Below are 9,603 nucleotides of genomic sequence, written 5' to 3'. Positions count from 1 at the left end.
CACTTGTCAATGTTTAGGCACATCAGGGGCTCTCCAAATGCGACATGCCATCCCATCTCAATTCCAGTCAATTTTGCATTGAAAACTCAAACGGCGCTCCTTCCCTTCCGAGCTCTGCCATGCGCCCAAACAGTGGTTTACCCCCACATATGGGGTATCGGTGTACTTAGGACAAATTGGACAACAACTTTCAGGGTCCAATTTCTCCTGTTACCCTTGGTAAAATAAAGTAAATTGGAGCTGAAGTAACTTTTTTGTGAAAAAAAGTTAAATGTTCATTTTTTTTTTTAAACATTCCAAAAATTCCTGTGAAACACCTGAAGGGTTAATAAACATCTTGAATGTGGTTTTGAGCACCTTGAGGGTGCAGTTTTTAGAATGGTGTCACACTTGTGTATTTTCTATCACATAAACCCCTCAAAGTGACTTCAAATGTGATGTGGTTTCTAAAAGAAATGGTGTTGTAAAAATGAGAAATTGCTGGTCAACTTTTAACTCTTATAACTCCCTAACAAAAAAATTTTTGGTTCCAAAATTGTGCTGATGTAAAGTAGATGTGTGGGAAATGTTACTTATTAAGTATTTTGTGTGACATATCTCTGTGATTTAAGGGCATAAAAATTCAAAGTTGGAAAATTGCAAAATTTTTGCCAAATTTCCGTTTTTTTTCCCCACAAATAAACGCAGGTAATACTGTATCAAAGAAATTTTACCACTACCATGAAGTACAATATGTCACGAGAAAACAATGTCAGAATCACCATGATCCGTTGAAGCGTTCCAGAGTTATAACCTCATAAAAGGACAGTGGTCAGAATTGTAAAAATTTGGCCCGGTCATTAACGTGCAAACCACCCTTGGGGGTAAAGGGGTTAAAACCCTCTTTTCGGGTCACAGCAGCACATCTGATTAAAACCCTCTTTTCGGGTCACAGCAGCTCTTTTGACTAAATCCCTCTTTTCGGGTCACAGCAGCTCATTTGATTAAAACCCTGTTTTCGGGTCACAGCAGCTCATTTGATTAAAACCCTGTTTTCGGGCCACAGCAGCTCATTTGATTAAATCCCTCTTTTCGGGTCACAGCAGCTCATTTGATTAAAACCCTCTTTTCGGGTTACAGCAGCTCATCTGATTAAAACCCTCTTTTCGGGTCACAGCAGCTCATTTGATTAAAACCCTCTTTTCGGGTCACAGCAGCTCATCTGATTAAATCCCTATTTTCGGGTTACAGCAGCTCATCTGATTAAAACCCTCTTTTCGGGTCACAACAGCTCATTTGATTAAAACCCTCTTTTCGGGTCACAGCAGCTCATCTGATTAAAACTCTCTTTTCGGGTCACAACAGCTCATTTGATTAAAACCCTCTTTTCGGGTCACAGCAGCTCATTTGATTAAAACCCTCTTTTCGGGTCACAGCAGCTCATTTGATTAAAACCCTCTTTTCGGGTCACAGAGGCTCATTTGATTAAAACACTCTTTTCGGGTCACAGCAGCTCATTTGATTAAAACCCTGTTTTCGGGTCACAGCGGCTCATTTGATTAAAACCCTCTTTTCGGGTCACAGCAGCTCATTTGATTAAATCCCTCTTTTCGGGTCACAGCAGCTCATTTGATTAAATCCCTTTTTTTGGGTCACAGCAGCTCATTTGATTAAATCCCTCTTTTCGGGTCACAGCAGCTCATTTGATTAAAACCCTCTTTTCGGGTCACAGAGGCTCATTTGATTAAAACACTCTTTTCGGGTCACAGCGGCTCATTTGATTAAAACCCTGTTTTCGGGTCACAGCGGCTCATTTGATTAAAACCCTCTTTTCGGGTCACAGCAGCTCATTTGATTAAATCCCTCTTTTCGGGTCACAGCAGCTCATTTGATTAAATCCCTTTTTTTGGGTCACAGCAGCTCATTTGATTAAATCCCTCTTTTCGGGTCACAGCAGCTCATTTGATTAAATCCCTTTTTTCGGGTCACAGCAGCTCATTTGATTAAAACCCTGTTTTCGGGTCACAGCGGCTCATTTGATTAAAACCCTGTTTTCGGGTCACATCAGCTCATTTGATTAAATCCCTTTTTTTGGGCCCCAGCAGCTCATTTGATTAAAATCCTTTTTTCAGGTCACAGCAGCTCACCTGACTGAAACCCATATGACGTCACCACAGTAGTAAAAATGGTAGATTCCCTGACAGTCTCAACAGTGTGTGAAAGTAGCTGCATCACAGCAGTATCTCATGTTACCCCTATAGCAAGTCTCCATGTTCCCCTATGTAAATCTGACTTGCATGTGATACCATTAGATCCATCAATAATAGTACCGCAATGTGATGATATTGAATGCTGATCATAGTAGACATATCATAAACAATGGCAAAGGACTACTGCTCGTAAGTGTTGGATAAAGTCGAGAGGTTCGCTGGAGATGAGATGGTCCGATACTTTGGCATTGTTGAACATAAAGGTTAGGTCTTTCCTATTACAGTGACTGATTAATTCTACAATTCTCAAATCACGCCGCCAATGCTAATGCACAAAGTAAACCTAAATTTACCATACTACTGGTAATGCCCTCTGTAAATGGCAGAGTTCATGGTATTTGAGTCAGTGGCTTGTCCGGATGTTCTGACGACCGTGTCAGCAGGGCAAGCAAAAAAAAAAGTATTTGCTGCAATAATTACATTTTTATATTGTAGGTATCTGTCAGTGAGTATAGAGCAATAAATCTGCAGCCGCCTCCATAGAGCCTGGAAATGGGAACAAGTTTCATAGGATTTCCTTTGTATCCTATTGCCACCTGGTGGTGAACTGCGAGATGGCACTTCCTGTAAATCTGCCAATTGCTTGGTGTCTTGGAGTGGAAAAGGGGTTAAGATTGCAGCACTCGTTCATTCCGTTAGTCTATTTTTAATAGTGCCTCATTCGCTTCCCTCAGTACTGCTGCGACTATTGCAAATATCCGGCGTTACGTGGGAAGTGCCCAGCATAATAGGGAAAACCATGCGCCAAGGGGGACGACAAAACCTGCAATATGATGTGTATATTGTGGGGGGCGGAAATGACAAAAGAATTGGGGCATTGCATTCAATAGTGAATATGTATGGAGCCCACTAATATGAGTGGGGGCTTTATAGCTTATGAGGGCGCTCTCCTGGCATTGTGCATCAGCGCTTCTTTTAGGTTTTTAGGTTTAGCTGCCATTATGGGGGGCATGGCCTGTACTGGGAGGGGATCTGCATGAAAAAAAAAGCATGTTGTGGCTCCCTGAAAAATATTTTTATGATTTTTTTTTCATTTATCTCAGGAAAAATAGTTGTAAGAAAGCATACAATAATATATATAATATAATCAATACACCTAAAGTAAGAGTGCGGGTAATGCAGGCTGCATATAAAATACACAGTAAGAATGTATATACTAATACATTAGAATATCATCAAAAAGTTAATTTAGTTCAGTTCTTCAATACAAAAAGTGAAACTCATATGGAGTCATTACAAACAGAGTGATCTATTTCACGCGTTTATTTCTGTTAATGTTGATGATTATGGCTTACAGCCAATAACAACCCAAAAGTGATTATCTCAGTAAATTAGAATACTTTATAACACCAGCTTGTAAAATGGTTTTAAATTCCGAAATGTTGGCCTACTGAAATGTATGTTCAGTAAATGCACTCAATACTTGGTCGGGCTCCTTTTGCATCAATTACTGCATCAATGCGGCGTGGCATGGAGGCGATCAGCCTGTAGCTCTGCTGAGGGGTTATGGAAGACCAGGTTGCTTTGATAGCAGCCTTCAGTTCGTCTGCAATGTTGGGTCCGGTGTCTCTCATCTTCCTCTTGACAATACTCCATGGAATCTCTATGGAGTTAAGGTCAGGCGAGTTTGCTGCCAATCAAGCCCAGTGATACTGTTGTTTGTAAACCAGGTATTGGTACTTTTGGCAGCGTGGACAGGGGCCAAGTCCTGGAGAATGAAAGTTCCATCCTCAAGAAGCTTGTTGGCAGAGGGAAGCATGAACTACTCTAAAATGTCCTGGTAGACGGCTGCGCTGACTTTGGTCTTGATAAAACACAGTGGACCTACACCAGCAGATGACATGGCTCCCCAAACCATCACTGATTGTGGAGACTTCACACTAGACCTCCAGCAGCTTGGATTGTGGCCTCTCCGCTCTTCCTCCAGACTCCGGGACCTTGATTTCCAAATTAAATGCAAAATTTACTTATTCTGGATTATCTCAATGAGAATAACTGTTTAACTCCATATCAGCATGGGTTTATGAGAAATCGCTCCTGTCAAACCAATCTAATCAGTTTTTATGAAGAGGTAAGCTATAGGCTGGACCACGGTGAGTCATTGGACGTGGTATATCTCGATTTTTCCAAAGCGTTTGATACCGTGCCGCACAAGAGGTTGGTACACAAAATGAGAATGCTTGGTCTGGGGGAAAATGTGTGTAAATGGGTTAGTAACTGGCTTAGTGATAGAAAGCAGAGGGTGGTTATAAATGGTATAGTCTCTAACTGGGTCGCTGTGACCAGTGGGGTACCGCAGGGGTCAGTATTGATAGTATTCTGCTACAGATGGATCTGGATAAGTTGGAAACTTGGGCTGAAAGGTGGCAGATGAGGTTTAACAATGATAAATGTAAGGTTATACACATGGGAAGAAGGAATCAATATCACCATTACACACTGAACGGGAAACCACTGGGTAAATCTGACAGGGAGAAGGACTTGGGGATCCTAGTTAATGATAAACTTACCTGGAGCAGCCAGTGCCAGGCAGCAGCTGCCAAGGCAAACAGGATCATGGGGTGCATTAAAAGAGGTCTGGATACACATGATGAGAGCATTATACTGCCTCTGTACAAATCCCTAGTTAGACCGCACATGGAGTACTGTGTCCAGTTTTGGGCACCGGTGCTCAGGAAGGATATAATGGAACTAGAGAGAGTACAAAGGAGGGCAACAAAATTAATAAAGGGGATGGGATGTGTCTGGAGGAGAGGTTTTTCCACCAACATAGAAGATTATTCTTTACTGTTAGGGCAGTGAGAATCTGGAATTGCTTGCCTGAGGAGGTGGTGATGGCAAACTCAGTCGAGGGGTTCAAGTGAGGTTTGGAGGTCTTCCTGGAGCAGAACAATATTGTATCATACAATTATTAGGTTCTGTAGAAGGACGTAGATCTGGGGATTTATTATGACGGAATATAGGCTGAACTGAACTACAGCCTGCAGTGATCCTGAAGTTACTGATCCGCCACGCAACCTGCCCTACCCTCTCCTAGTGTTTCATCACCCATCCCCTGCAGACTGTGAGCCCTCGCGGGCAGGGTCCTCCCGCCTTTTTTTTTTTGCTCATGTTTAATGTATTTGTCTATATTTGCCTCGTATTCACATGTAAAGCGCCATGGAATAAATGGCGCTATAAAAATGTATAATAATAATAACTGGATGGACAAATGTCTTTTTTTGGCCTTACTATGTTACTATGTTACTTTAATCTGAAAACAACACCATGGACCACTGACAACAGTCCAGTTCTTTTTCTCCTTGGCCCAGGTAAGACTCTTCTGGCTTTGTCTATTATAATAATCTTTATTTTTATATAGCGCTAACATTCCGCAGCGCTTTACAGGTTGCACACATTATCATCACTGTCCCCATTGGGGCTCACAATCTAAATTCCCTATCAGTATGTCTTTGGAATGTGGGAGGAAGCCGGGGTGCCTGGAGGAAACCCACGTAAACACGGAGAGAACATACAAACTCTTTGCAGATGATGTCCTTGGTGGGGTTTGAACCCAGGACTCCAGCGCTGCAAGGCTGCTGTGCTATCCACTGCGCCACCGTGCAGCCCCTATTGGCCATGAGTGGCCGGACACAAGGAATGTGACACTTGTAGCCCATGTGCTGGATACGTCTGTGTGTGGCGGCTCTTGAAGCAATGACTCCAGCAGCAGTCCACTCCTTGTGAATCAACCACAAATTTTTGAATGGCCTTTTCTTAACAATCCTTTCAAGGCTGCGGTTATCCCGGTTGCTTGTGCACCTTTTTCTATCTATCTTTTTCCTTCCACTCAACTTTCCATTAATATGCTTTGATACAGCACCCTGTGAACAGCCGGCTTCTTTAGCAATGACCTTTTGTGGCTTCCCCTCCTTGTGGAATGTGTCAATGACTACCTTCTGGACATGTCAGGTCAGCAGTCTTCCCCATGATTGTGGAGCTACTGAAAGACTAAGTGACCTTTTTAAACGCTTAGGAAGCCTTTGTGTGTATTTTTTGTTATTCTAATTTACTGAGATAATGACTTTTGGGTTTTCATTGGCTGTAAGCCATAATCATCAACATTAGCAGAAATAAACACTTGAAATAAATCACTCTGTAATGACTATATATTTCACTTTTTGTATTGAAGAACTGAAATAAATTAACTTTTTGATGATATTCTAATTTTGTGAGAAGCACTGTAAGAATGCATAAAGCAATGCACCCACTGTCTTAGGCTGCAGTGAATTTCAGACCTGCACATACTGAATCCATTTATTAGAATCTGGTACCAGGGCTTTACGGAGTCCAGGGCTGATGTCTCCAGGGCTGTGTGTCCTGATTACACTGCATGTTAAGCAAATTTCCTTTCACAGAGTATATGTTTATGCCGGACAGGGAGCATCTGCAGTAATTTCACAGAATAAATACAGCAGCGGAACAACTGTGTAAATACGAGACCACCTTATCGCCCTCTTAGACAAGCGAGCGTCCCTCCGACACCTAACGCTAACACAGGGCAGAGTCCGTTGCATCTCCGCCAATGATGTAAAGGGGTCGGAACGTGAACATTTATCACCTGCCCACATGACAGAGGGTCCCATTGGTCCCAAGAACGAGGGTCTGTTCCTACCTCTTTCTAGTTAATCTTCATTGGCCCCAAGTAGGTTTCCATTCACTGACATCAAGCAGAGATTTTACATATATGGAGGAAATTAAAGATTATATTTGAAATCTCTAGGACTTTTCCTTGATTATCATTTACTGGAAAAAAAACATTTTAAATAATGGACACAGACATTTCCAATTATGGCCCATGTGTCCAGTAAATATAGATAATCCCAACACCGGAAATGTAGGACCTAAAAATATCAAGACGTTATTAGGTATGCCTGTCATTTTCTTGGTAAATTAAGCTAAATTCCTTGTAGTAAAACAAAAAATGCAGGCTATCCGGATTCTGACGCTTTTTTCCTTTTTGCTCTGCGTCGCTCTATTGAAGAGATATTCACATTTGTTGTTTTTGCAGCGCAGTATGTGAAATCTCTGCTTGTAGTGGACATTTCTTCAGTCTTCGCTGGGGGTGTGTGTGTGTGTTTTCACCCTTCCCTCACGGATGCTGTAGATGAGCTGCTCAGCTGTGATTAAAGCCTTCTCTGAGGGGCATGTGCTTTCACCCCTCCCACCCAGATGCTGCCAAAGAAACGACCAGTTACACCGCAAGTAGAGATTTCACATATTGCGCTTCAAAAACAACAAATGTGAACATCTTTGCAATGGAGCGACGCAGAGCAAAACTGAAAAAAGAGGCAGAATCAGGGAAGCGCAAGGAATTTTACAAGATACTTAATTTAATTTTTTTTGTGACAAGTTTGTGATTCTGCTGGGTTTAGAATGTTTCCACAGAAAGTACTAGCAAGTATTACAAATAGGCCATGAGGTATGTTCTTGCAACAGGAACAGAATAGCCGGTCTCAGGAGCGCAGAAGAACACAGGCACCAGTTTAGGGTAAAACCACAACGCGTTTCAACAGCGTGCGCCGTCTTTTTCAGAAGAAGACAGCGCACACCGTTGAAATGTGTTGTGGTTTTACCCTAAACTGGTGCCTGTGTTCTCCTTCTGCGCTCCTGAGACCGGCTATTCTGTTCCTGTTGCAAGTCTTTCTCCCCCGTTGTGGGGTATCCGGCTGGAGCTGCGGGGTCCTGCGCACTTATTTCCTCCTCATTGGGACGGCCAATAGCACTCCTTCCACAAACCGCCATTTGTTGTTCTACATGAGGCATGCTCTACCATATATACCCGAAGTATACAGATCACCCTGCATTGTCTCAACTTCTCATACTGCACGTTGCAGGATCTATGCAACATTATTACAGGGCCAGGGTGTTGAGGGGGCGCACCATACTATATTGGGGGGCTGTGGGGACCATGATACTGTACTTGGGCTGTGGGGCATGGCACTGTGTGCTTTGATATGTCCCGGCTGAGTTTTTAGCCCTTGCGTTGGGTGCCACATGGGTGTTTTTTTCCACGATCTTGTAGACACTTTACGACAATGGGGCAGATTGACCAAATCTGGCATATTTGTGCTCAAGAGTTCGGATCCATAGCAGGGGTCATCGCTGATATAGCGCCCATATTACATCATTATGGCACAGAAAAGAAAAACTTGAACCATATTAGAAGAATCAATTCGGAGGAAAAGAAGCAGAATACGTTGGCAATGTTTAATCTAGGAGACCACTGCCTTCCACCCCACCGACATGAAGCCGATTCTCCATCCCTGCCCTTCATTCTACCCTTTGGAGAACAAATAAATATATAGATGATGAATGGGCAGACGGCGCCCACATCTGGCCGCACAGAACATTCTATAATTGGAAGACGCCATTTAAATAAACCAACAAATTCCTTATCCGGCAAAATGTGAAAATAACTAGCGCTCGCATCACGGAGATGAAAAGTGACGACTGTTCAGAGGCGCCATGTGGTGCCAGCCTGCTGCGGGACGGCGAGGCTCGTTACCAAAGAACGAGGGTAAAGGGGGTTTTCATATCCCCATGGGATGAACAACTGACGAGGATTCTCCCCGACAAGGAACCTCCATCTACTAGCCGAAAGCAAGAACGGCATCTGGAATATGGAATAATGGATGCCGCGACTACCATGGGCACTGAGGATTGGTGACTTTATGGGAAAGACGGCTTACTCAAGACATATGTTCCTTGCTTAGCCAGGGGATGGAGTCACCCTTTAAACCCACATTATGACCTCACTATAAGGCCAGTTTCCCAAAGTCCGACATTCCCAGTCTAAGGCCCGCTTCGCACATCCGTTTGTTAAGGACCCTAAATACACATGTACACCCATTGTATTCAATGGTGGTGCGTACGGAAGGCTTTTCACATTGACCGCGTGAAAAAACCAGACATGTCAGGTTTTTGGGGGGCAGCACAGACAAAATGCATGCAGTGCACATCCGTGTGGCACGTACCGGCACCTGGGAAGAAGCGGTACAGTTCATGCTGATACCAGGTGCCGGACGGCTGCTGATTGCAGATTTCATCCTTGTCGCATGGTCTTCCTGAGATCAGCGCAGCCACACAACAATGATGAGAGTTGTATTCAGCACCCGCTGTGTACCTCCCATATGAAATAAAGAAAATAAGTCAGCACCCAGCCCCAGAAAAATGAAAATGTTGCAAATCTTGGAAAATGACAATGGTTTTTTTTTTTTACAAAATTCCTGATTTTTTTTCCCCACCACCTAAATAAAAATAATAATAAAAAAAAAAAAAAAACTCGTACTGACCTGGGAAATCATAGTACAAG

Source organism: Ranitomeya imitator, chromosome 10, assembly GCF_032444005.1.
Source record: "Ranitomeya imitator isolate aRanImi1 chromosome 10, aRanImi1.pri, whole genome shotgun sequence".
NCBI classification, from domain to species: domain Eukaryota; kingdom Metazoa; phylum Chordata; class Amphibia; order Anura; family Dendrobatidae; genus Ranitomeya; species Ranitomeya imitator.
This window is presented reverse-complemented; position numbering follows the sequence as displayed.